Raw genomic sequence first — 10,737 nt, 5'->3', positions numbered from 1 at the left:
GGGTGGGGATGATGTTAATCACGACCGGAATATAGGTGCTAAGTGGCTAATACACTCAATTTCGTTTCTAAAAGGGTTTATCTAACGAATTTAATATTAAACACATAGCGCATATTTTCCTCGCATGAATATAGTGATAAGTCAATTATCAGGGGAGGACAGGGGAGCTTGAAGTAAGTGTTGAACGAACTTCCAGTAGGAGTGGTAGAGGCAGGTTCGATATTATCACTTAAAGAAAAATTGGATAGGTATATGGACAGGAAAGGAATGGAGGGTTATGGGCTGAGTGCAGGTCGGTGGGACTAGGTGAGAGTAGCGTTCAGCACAGGCTAGAAGGGCCGAGATGGCCTATTTCCATGCTGTAATTGTTATATGGTTATATAAGTAAGTCAATAGCATCATAACATTTTAAGTAACATTTGGATATTAAGCACACAGCATATATTTTCCCCGTATGAGCATATAAAATCATTGCAACACACCAATATCGCTGAATAAGTGGGAGCCCTGGGCTTGTTTCCCTGCAACAAGATGGCCCCATCGAGGGGTGATGGGAGACAGCGATACTCAAAGGGGGTTCCTTATGTCCAGTCTATTCCGCAGTTTAGTTTTTGTTGCATTCGTTGCAGAAAACTCTGCTTCGCAGAAAAATGTTGGAAATGGAAGCAATGTTTTCAGTGCTTTTGTGGTTATCTCAGGATATTTAGCCTTGACTTTGATCCAGAATGCCGGCAGAGATGTTACATCAAACATACTTTTCAGCCCACTGTCATTAGCAAGCTCGAGGAGTTGATCTCCTTCCCGCGTTGACTTGGATGATGCGCGGGTAATGACCTCGCATGCGTTCAAGCTCAACAGTGACCATGACAGGGAATGAGGAAAGGTGCAGCTGACTCATATCGCCAAATCGTATTGTTTCGTCGTGGCCCGGTAGCACATGCTTTACAGCCCAGTACTGGTCCGCGGCCCGATGGTTGGGGACCGCTGATCTAAACAATCTCTCAGTGCATCATTGAAATCGTTACTGAACTGAAAATACTCAGATAATCTCGTCAATTCAGCGACATACACTGAAATGAACTCTCCTTCTTTTTGATCTTGCTTATGAAACTTAAAGCATTCTGCAATCAACAATGGTTCTAAATGTTCCTCCATTACTTTGACAATATCACCAAATCTCATTTATGCTGGTTTGGTTGGAGCACTAAGACTTTGAAGTGAACTGTATGCCTTTAAACACAATGCACTCAGCAAAATTGGCACTCGTTTCTCATTGGCTATTTCAATCGCTTGAAAATATTGCTGAATTAGTTCAGTATACATGAGCCTGTTACCTGTTGTGTAATCAAACTGTCAATCTTTCCAATGTATCCAGCCATTTCTGCTTTTTATATGACTATTATCACCCAGCACTCACTATTTATGAACCTGACTATTTATAGTTCCGAGGGCGGAGCTTAGTCAAGATGGCGCCAAACGGCGGCTCCTCTGCTTGCATCTTCGGAAACAGCTCTATTTCCATCATTAATATTATTTTTCCTTTTCAGGGTTCTTTTGAAGACCCTGACCTGGAGTTACACGCTGACTACTGTGGGGAATGGGACCAGCTCTCGGGGTTTCAGGACTAGCCGTTATTTGACATGCCAATGACACGACCTAAGAGCTTAGCTCGCCTTCAGAGGTCAAGGTCTCGTGGCTCTGGAGACGGGCGGATCGAAGGTCGGTGTCCCGGCAGGAGATCAGTGTGTCGTGGGAGTCAGAAGATCTCAGACTTTGTGCCCAGAGACCTGAGATCTTGGGGCACATGGCTCAGAAAAAGCGATACAATGGACTTTTAACATTGTAAACCAGTGAATTGTTTGTTATGTCTCCCCTCTCACTGTGAAACAGAGACATCCCTTTCTCCCTTATTAGGGAGACAGAACCTGTGGCATGTCAGATACCATGTGAACGAGTAGTCTTTGGAGTGCTGCAAGTCTGTGTCTTTGCTGTTGCTTTGCTGCACGCTTGAGTGCTCGGTGATGGGTGCCGATGCTTTTTTTTTGCTGGTGGGGGAGGGGGGATCGTTGCTTGCTGCCACTTATGTGTGGGAGGGGGGAGCTGGGGTGTGCTTTGGGGTTCTAACATTTAACTGTCATTCATTCTTTGGGGCACTCCTCTGTTTTCATGGATGATTGCAAAGAAAAGCATTTCAGGATGTATATTGCATACATTTCTCTGACATTAAATGTACCTATGAATCTTTGAAACCTTTGATTATTCTTCCGTTTTCTGACTTTAAAAAAATTCGATTGTGTCTTCCCCCATGAAGAACACATGCTGCTCTGTTTTTCTGTTCCTCGCTGTACTTTTTAAAAATTGGATGTCGCGCTGCACTTGAACGGATCGGTACATGGATCAGACTAGTTTTAAAAATATCTTGTCGCCAATGTTATGCTTTGTAACTTCAAAACATTAAGCTAATTCAAAGGAAGACATGGGAGTCTGAATGTGGGTCTAACTTTGAGTTTACTTCATGTGAGGCGTGTACATATCGCGTGGTGATGTGATGACCTATGCACTTCACGAATTTATACATATAACCCGTAATGAAGTATTTAAACAAACAAGATTGCTTAATCAAATATATATACATACACATACAAGATTACTCCAATATTACTGAAATAGTAAATGCACAACACACCATGTTATTAAGCTCTCTGTCTCCTTCCTTTACTCCACCTGGTTGTTATTTGAGATGTGGCTCACTATGGTGGTATCATCTGCAAAGCTGTAGATGCAGTTAAAGCAGAACTGGGCCATGCAGTCATGGGTGTATTGGGGGTAAAGTAGGGGGCAGAGGACGTATCCTTGTGCAGCACCAATGTTTAAAATAATCGTAGTGGAGGTGTTGCTGCCTACCCTTACTGATTGTGGTCTATTGATCAAAAAGATCAAGGATCCAGTTGCAGAGGGAGGCATTAACTCCCAGGGCCCGGAGTTTGGTGATGAGTTTGCTTGGAATTATAATGTTGAAACCATAGAAACCATAGAAACTACAGCACAGAAACAGGCCTTTTGGCCCTTCTTGGCTGTGCGGAACCATTTTCTGTCTAGTCCCACTGACCTGCACACGGACCATATCCCTCCATACACCTCCCATCCATGTATCTGTCCAATTTATTCTTAAATGTTAAAAAAGAACCCGCATTTACCACCTCGTCTGGCAGCTCATTCCATACTCCCACCACCCTCTGTGTGAAGAAGCCCCCCCTAATGTTCCCTTTAAACTTTTCCCCCCTCACCCTTAACCCATGTCCTCTGGTTTTCTTCTCCCCTTGCCTCAGTGGAAAAAGCCTGCTTGCATTCACTCTATCTATACCCATCATAATTCTATATACCTCTATCAAATCTCCCCTCATTCTTCTACGCTCCAGGGAATAAAGTCCCAACCTATTCAACCTTTCTCTGTAACTGAGTTTCTCAAGTCCCGGCAACATCCTTGTAAACCTTCTCTGCACTCTTTCAACCTTATTTATATACTTCCTGTAATTTGGTGACCAAAACTGGACACAATACTCCAGATTCAGCCTCACCAATGCCTTATACAACCTCATCATAACATTCCAGTTCTTATACTCAATACTTTGATTAATAAAGGCCAATGTACCAAAAGCTCTCTTTACGACCCTATCTACCTGTGACTCCACTTTTAGGGAATTTTGTATCTGTATTCCCAGATCCCCCTGTTCCACTGCACTCCTCAGTGCCTTACCATTAACCCTGTATGTTCTATGCTGGTTTGTCCTTCCAATGTGCAATACCTCACACTTGTCAGTATTAAACTCCATCTGCCATTTTTTAGCCCATTTTTCCAGCTGGTCCAAGTCCCTCTGCAGGCTCTGAAAACCTTCCTCACTGTCTACTACACCTCTAATCTTTGTATCATCAGCAAACTTGCTGATCCAATTTACCACATTATCATCCAGATCATTGATATAGATGACAAATAACAATGGACCCAGCACTGATCCCTGTGGCACACCACTAGTCACAGGCCTCCACTCAGAGAAGCAATTCTCTACCACCACTCTCTGGCTTCTTCCATCGAACCAATGACTAATCCAATTTACCACCTCTCCATGTATACCTAGCGACTGAATTTTCCTAACTAACCTCCCATGCGGGACCTTGTCAAAGGCCTTACTGAAGTCCATGTAGACAATATCCACTGCCTTCCCTTCATCCACTTTCCTGGTAACCTCCTCGAAAAACTCCAACAGATTGGTCAAACATGACCTACCATGCACAAAGCCATGTTGACTCTCCCTAATAAGTCCCTGTCTATCCAAATGCTTGTAGATTCTGTCTCTTAGTACTCCCTCCAATAACTTACCTACTACCGACGTTAAACTTACTGGCCTATAATTTCCCGGATTACTTTTCGATCCTTTTTTAAACAAAGGAACAACATGAGCCACTTTCCAATCCTCCGGCACCTCACAATTAGACAGCGATATTTTAAATATTTCAGCCAGGGCCCCTGCAATTTCAACACTAGTCTCCTTCAAGGTCCAAGGGAACACACTGTCAGGTCCCGGGGATTTATCCACTTTAATTTTCCTCAAGACAGCAAGGACCTCCTCCTTTTCGATCTGTACAGTTTCCATGATCTCACTACTTGTTTCCCTTAATTCCATAGACTTCATGCCAGTTTCCTTAGTAAACACAGATGCAAAAAACCTATTTAAGATCGCCCCCATTTCCTTTGGTTCCGCACATAGCCGACCACTCTGATCTTCAAGAGGACCAATTTTATGCCTTACAATCCTTTTGCTCTTAATATACCTGTAAAAGTTCTTTGGATTATCCTTCACTTTGACTGCCAAGGCAACCTCTTGTCTTCTTTTAGCCCTCCTGATTTCTTTCTTAAGTATTTTCTTGCACTTCTTATACTCCTCAAGCACCTTATTTACTCCCTGCTTCCTATACACGTCATACAATTCCCTCTTCTTCTTTATCAGAGTTGCAATATCCCTTGAGAACCAAGGTTCCTTATTCCTATTCACCTTGCCTTTAATCCTGACGGGAACATACAAATTCTGCACTCTCAAAATTTCTGCTTTGAAGGCTTCCCACCTACTGATCACATCCATGCCAGAGAACAACCTGTCCCAATCCACGCTTTTTAGATCCTTTCTCATTTCTTCAAATTTGGCCTTCTTCCAGTTCAGAACCTCAACCCTAGGACCAGATCTATCCTTGTCCATGATCAAGTTGAAACTAATGGTGTTATGATCACTGGAACCAAAGTGCTCCCCTACACAGACTTCTGTCACTTGTCCTAACTCGTTTCCTAACAGGAGATCCAATATTGCATCCCCTCTAGTTGGTCCCTCTATATATTGATTTAGAAAACTTTCCTGAACACATTTTACAAACTCTAGACCATCTAGACCCCTAAAAGTATGGGAGACCCAATCAATATCTGGAAAATTAAAATCCCCTACCACCACAACTTTATGTTTCCTGCAGTTGCCTGCTATCTCTCTGCAGATTTGCACTTCCAATTCTCTTTGACTATTGGGTGGTCTGTAATACAATCCCATTAATGTGGCCATACCTTTCCTGTTTCTCAGCTCCACGCACAAGGACTCAGTAGACAAGCCCTCTAATCTGTCCTGCCTGAGCACTGCTGTAATATTTTCCCTAACAAGCAATGCCACTCCCCCACCTTTCATTCCTCTGCCTCGATCACATCTGAAACATCGGAACCCTGGAATATTAAGCTGCCAGTCCTGACCCTCCTGTAGCCAAGTTTCACTAATTGCTACAACATCATAATTCCACGTGTCAATCCACGCCCTCAACTCATCTGCCTTCCCCGCAATACTCCTAGCATTGAAATATATACACCTCAGAAGATTTTTACTACCATTCACAACCTTTCTATTAGTGGATTTGCTTGAACTTCTAACATCATTTATTTTCACCCCAGCCACACTGTCAGCTTTGGTACTGTGGTTCCCATCCCCCTGCAAATCTAGTTTAAAGTCTCCCCAATAGCATTAACAAATCTCCCTGAAAGGATATTGGTCCCCCTGTAGTTCAAGTGTAACCCGTCTCTCTTGTACAGGTCCCACCTGCCCCAGAAGAGGTCCCAATTATCCTGAAATGTGAAACCCTGCTCCCTACAGCAGTTCCTCAGCCACCTGTTCATCCTCCAGAGCATCCTATTCCTACCCTCACTGGCACCTAGCACAGGTAGCAATCCTGAGATTATCACCTTCAACTTCCTACCAAGCTCTCTATACTCACTCTCCAGGACCTCCTCACTCTTCCTTGCTATGTCATTGGTACCGATGTGCACCACGACATCTGGCTGATCACCCTCCCACTTCAGAATGTCATGCAATCGATCAGAGACATCCTTGACCCTGGCACCTGGGAGGCAACAAACCATCCTGGATTCTCTGTCACGACCACAGAACCTCCTATCTGCACCTCTAACTTTCGAGTCCCCTATCACTACCGCTCTCCTCTTTCCCCCCCCTCCCTTCTGCACTGCAGAGCCAGACTCAGTGCCAGAGATCCGGCTACTGCAGCTTGTCCCAGGTAAGTCATCCCCCCCAACAGTATCCAATGCAGTATACTTGTTGTTGAGGGGAATGGCCACAGGGGAACCCTGCTCTGCCTGCCCTTTCCCTTCCCTTGCCTGACAGTGACCCAATTTCCTGTGCTCTGCTCTTTTGGTGTAACTACCTCCCTGTAGCTACGATCTATAATCTCCTCACTCTCCCGGATGATCCGCAGGTCCTCCAGCTGCTGCTGGTAGAACTGTCGTGAATATGTATTAGTCCGACATAAGTGTCCCTACAATACAGATGCTCCAGAGATGAGTGCAGGAACAGGGAGATGGTGTCTGCCGTACAACGCGATTCAGCAGTAGGCAACTTGCCATGGGTTGAAGTCATCTGGAAAGCTGGAATTGATGTGTGCTGTGTTCAGCGTCTTGAAGACTTCATGATGGTGTATGTTTCAGTCACGGGGAGAGAGTGATTAATCCATGTTATTTTGTTTCTCTTGTGTACTGCTGATGATAGTGGTTTTGTTAAAGTATGAAGGAACCATAGCCTGAAGCAGGGAGGAATTAAAAATATCTGCAAATACCATTTCCAGCTGATCTTTACAAGAACTAAGGCCCAGTGCTTTCCACAGTTTCACCCTCCAGAAGACTGATTTCACGTCCGTGATGGTGATTGTGGATTCGGGTGCACTGGAAACTATCAGTGTGGATTGTGTTAGTCATAGTCATAGTCATACTTTATTGATCCCGGGGGAAATTGGTTTTCATTACAGTTGCACCATAAATAATAAACAGTAATAAAACCATAAATAGTTACATAGTAATGTGTAAATTATGCCAAGAAATAAGTCCAGGACCAGCCTATTGGCTCAGGGTGTCTGACCCTCCAAGGGAGGAGATGTAAAGTTTGATGGCCACAGGCAGGAATGACTTCCTATGACGCTCTGTGCTGCATCTCAGTGGAATGAGTCTCTGACTGAATGTACTCCTGTGCCCACCCAGTACATTATGTAGTGGATGGGAGACATTGTTCAAGATGGCATGCAACTTGGACAGCATCCTCTTTTCAGGCACCACCATCAGAGAGTCCAGTTCCATCCCCACAACATCACTGGCCTTACAAATGAGTTTGTTGATTCTGTTGATGCCTGCTGCCCCAGCACACAACAGCAAACATGATAGCACTGGCCACCACAGACCCATTCCCTTCCCTTCCCTTCTGATGAAAACATGCACAGAATGTGTTAAGCTCATTGGAAAGGGATTAGCTGTTGTCAGTGATGCTGCCTGACTTAATTTGGTAACCTTTTCTTGTATGTAATCCCTGGCATATCTGCTGGCTGGACTGAGACTCAGTTCTGGACTCGTTCTGGACTTGTTCTGCTTCTTAGCATTCCTGATAGTCTTATGCAGGTCATGTCTTGATTTCTTATAAAGGTCAGGGTCACCTGATTTTGAATGCTGCAAACCTAGACTTCAAAAGGGGGTGGAAAAAACCCTTGAAATCAAGGCAATAGTCTTCATCATCTGTTGCATTAGTAATTACTCATCTCTTTAAATAGACCTTAAGACAAAGGAGCAGAATTAGGCTATTCAGCCCATTGAGTCTGCTCTGCTACTTCTTCATGACTGATTTATTATCCCCCTCAGCCCCATTTTTCTGCCTTTCCGTCATAACCTTTGATGCCTGATTAATCAAGAACCTATTAATCTCTACCTTAAATTTATGTGAAGACCTGGCCTACACGGCTGCCTGTGGCAAAGAAGTCCACAGATTCACCAGCTTTTGGCTAAAGAAATTTCTCCTTATCTCTATGCTAAATGGATGCCCCCAGTTTTGAGGCTGTGGCATCTGGTCCAAGACTCCCCCAAGACAGAAAACATCCTCTCCACATGCACTCTATCTAGGCCTTTCAATATTTGCTCAGTTTCAATGAGATCCTCCCTCCGCCCCCCAATTTCTTCTGAACTCCAGTGAGTATAAGCCCAGAGCCAGCAAACACTCTTTCATTATGGGATCATTATCATGAACTTTCTCTGGACCTCTGGACCTCTCCAATGCCAGGACATCTTTTCTTAGATACGGCGCCTAAATCTGCTCACAATACTCCATGTGCTGTCTGACTGATGCCTTATAAAGCCTTAGCGTTATGTCCTTGCTTTTACATTCTAGTCTGCCCAAAATGAATGCTAACATTACATTTGCCTTCCTTACCATTAACTCAACCTGCAAGTTAACCTTTAAAAAACCCTGCTTGAGGGCTCCCAAGTCCCTCTGTACTTTTGAAATTTGGATTTTCTCACCATTTAGTAAATAGTCCACACCTTTATTCTTTCTACTAAAGTGCATGATCATGCACTCCCCTACACTGTACTCCATCTGCCACTTCTTTGCCCATTTCCCCAATCTATCTAGGTCCTTCTGCAGCCTCTCTGCTTCCTCAACACTACCTGCCCCTCCACCTATCTTTGTATCATCCGCAAACTTGGCCACCAAATCATCAATTCCTTCATCTTAATCACTGACATAAAAAATGAAAAGTATCAGTCCCAGCACAGAACCCCGTGGCATCCCACTAGTCACGAGCCAGCAAGAAAAGGCCCCCCTTATTCCCACTTTCCACTTCTTGCCAGTCAGCCAGTCTTCTATCCATGCCAGTACCTTTCCTATAATTCCATGGGTTCTTATCTTGTTAAGAAGCCTCATGTGCAGCATCTTGTCAAAGGCCTTCTGAAAATCCAAATAAGCACTACCCACTAACTCTCTTTTGTCTATCTTGCATGTTATTTCCTCAAATAATTCCAACAGATTTGTCAGGCAAGATTTCCCCTTTAGAAAATAATGCTGACTTTGGCCTATTTTATCATGTGCCTCCAAGTACCATGAAACCTCATAAAAATAGATTCCAACATTTTTTCAACCACTGAAGTCAGGCTAACTGGCCTATAATTTCCTTTCTTTGGCCTCCTGCCTTTCTTAAAGACTGGAATGTCATTTACAATTTTCCAATCCTCTGGAACCACTCCAGAATCTAGTGATTCTAGAAAGATCGTTGCTAATGCCTCCATAATCTCTTCAGCTACCTCTTTCAGAACCGTGGGATGTAGTCTATCTGGTCCAGCTGACTTATCCACCTTCAGATTTTTTAGCTTCCCAAGCACCTTCTCCCTAGTAATAGCAATGACACTCACTCATGGCCCCTGACCCTCTCGCATTCCTGGCATTCTGCTAATGCCTTCCGCAGTGAAGACCAATACAAAAAATATTGCTGGTGCAGATCTGTGGCTGAGTGTACTCGGCTTTTGAGTTTAAGAGATGCAGTAATGAGATTCAGTTTGAAATTGACTTGCCAAACAACAGATACTCGCATCTTGACAAGTCTTCAACAACTGAATTAACTTTAACGATTATACCGCATTCTGCTCACTCAAGCTTACAGTTTGACACGCAGTGTGAAATCTTTGGCGATCAGTTTATCACATACCCTCAGAAAGAAATAAAATGACTTACATACTTATCCATTTACCTTATGTGGCTCTGACTGCTTAGCCTCTTGCCACAGCAGCACAACATTGCTGGTAAGGAACGTACATCATTTAACATGTGCTGCCTGAACCTCGCACTGATAGGAAACCAGCTCATTGAACCCTGTTGAGAAAAGACTATCTATTCTTATAAAGCTAGTTGTTGAAGCTTAACTGTTATCAACCGAAACAACAGGGATGACAATGTTTAAGAACCCACGATCAGTACAGTCAGCAACAATGAATTAAGTTTGTGACAGGGGAGAAAGAACTACAAAGGCAATGCTGCCCTAGATTTGAGAGGAACATAAATCACTCCCCGCTGCCCTTATGTTTTTTCAATTACTTTTGGAGCACAAATATATTCACTGTCATTCATCAAAATCTGCTCACAATGCATTATTTACTTTTTCTGTTATTGTTCTTATGATAGGGGAAATGGTGGCAATCACACTTTGCTCATTCTGGGGTATCGAACATTGTCAGACCATAAGTTGCTGTGCCAGCCTCATTGCCCTTAGCCTCTCTTTGGTTGTACATACAAGTCCTATGCCAGTCCTGCTAGTTCAACCTCTACCACGTAGCCTTTGGTGGTACACAGAGGAAGCCCCACAACAAACTGATTACAAGGATATTTAAGAAAA

Source organism: Mobula birostris, chromosome 1 (genome assembly GCF_030028105.1).
Source record: "Mobula birostris isolate sMobBir1 chromosome 1, sMobBir1.hap1, whole genome shotgun sequence".
Lineage (NCBI taxonomy): Eukaryota > Metazoa > Chordata > Chondrichthyes > Myliobatiformes > Myliobatidae > Mobula > Mobula birostris.
The sequence above is the reverse complement of the archived record's forward strand: the minus strand, read 5'-3'. Positions refer to the sequence as shown.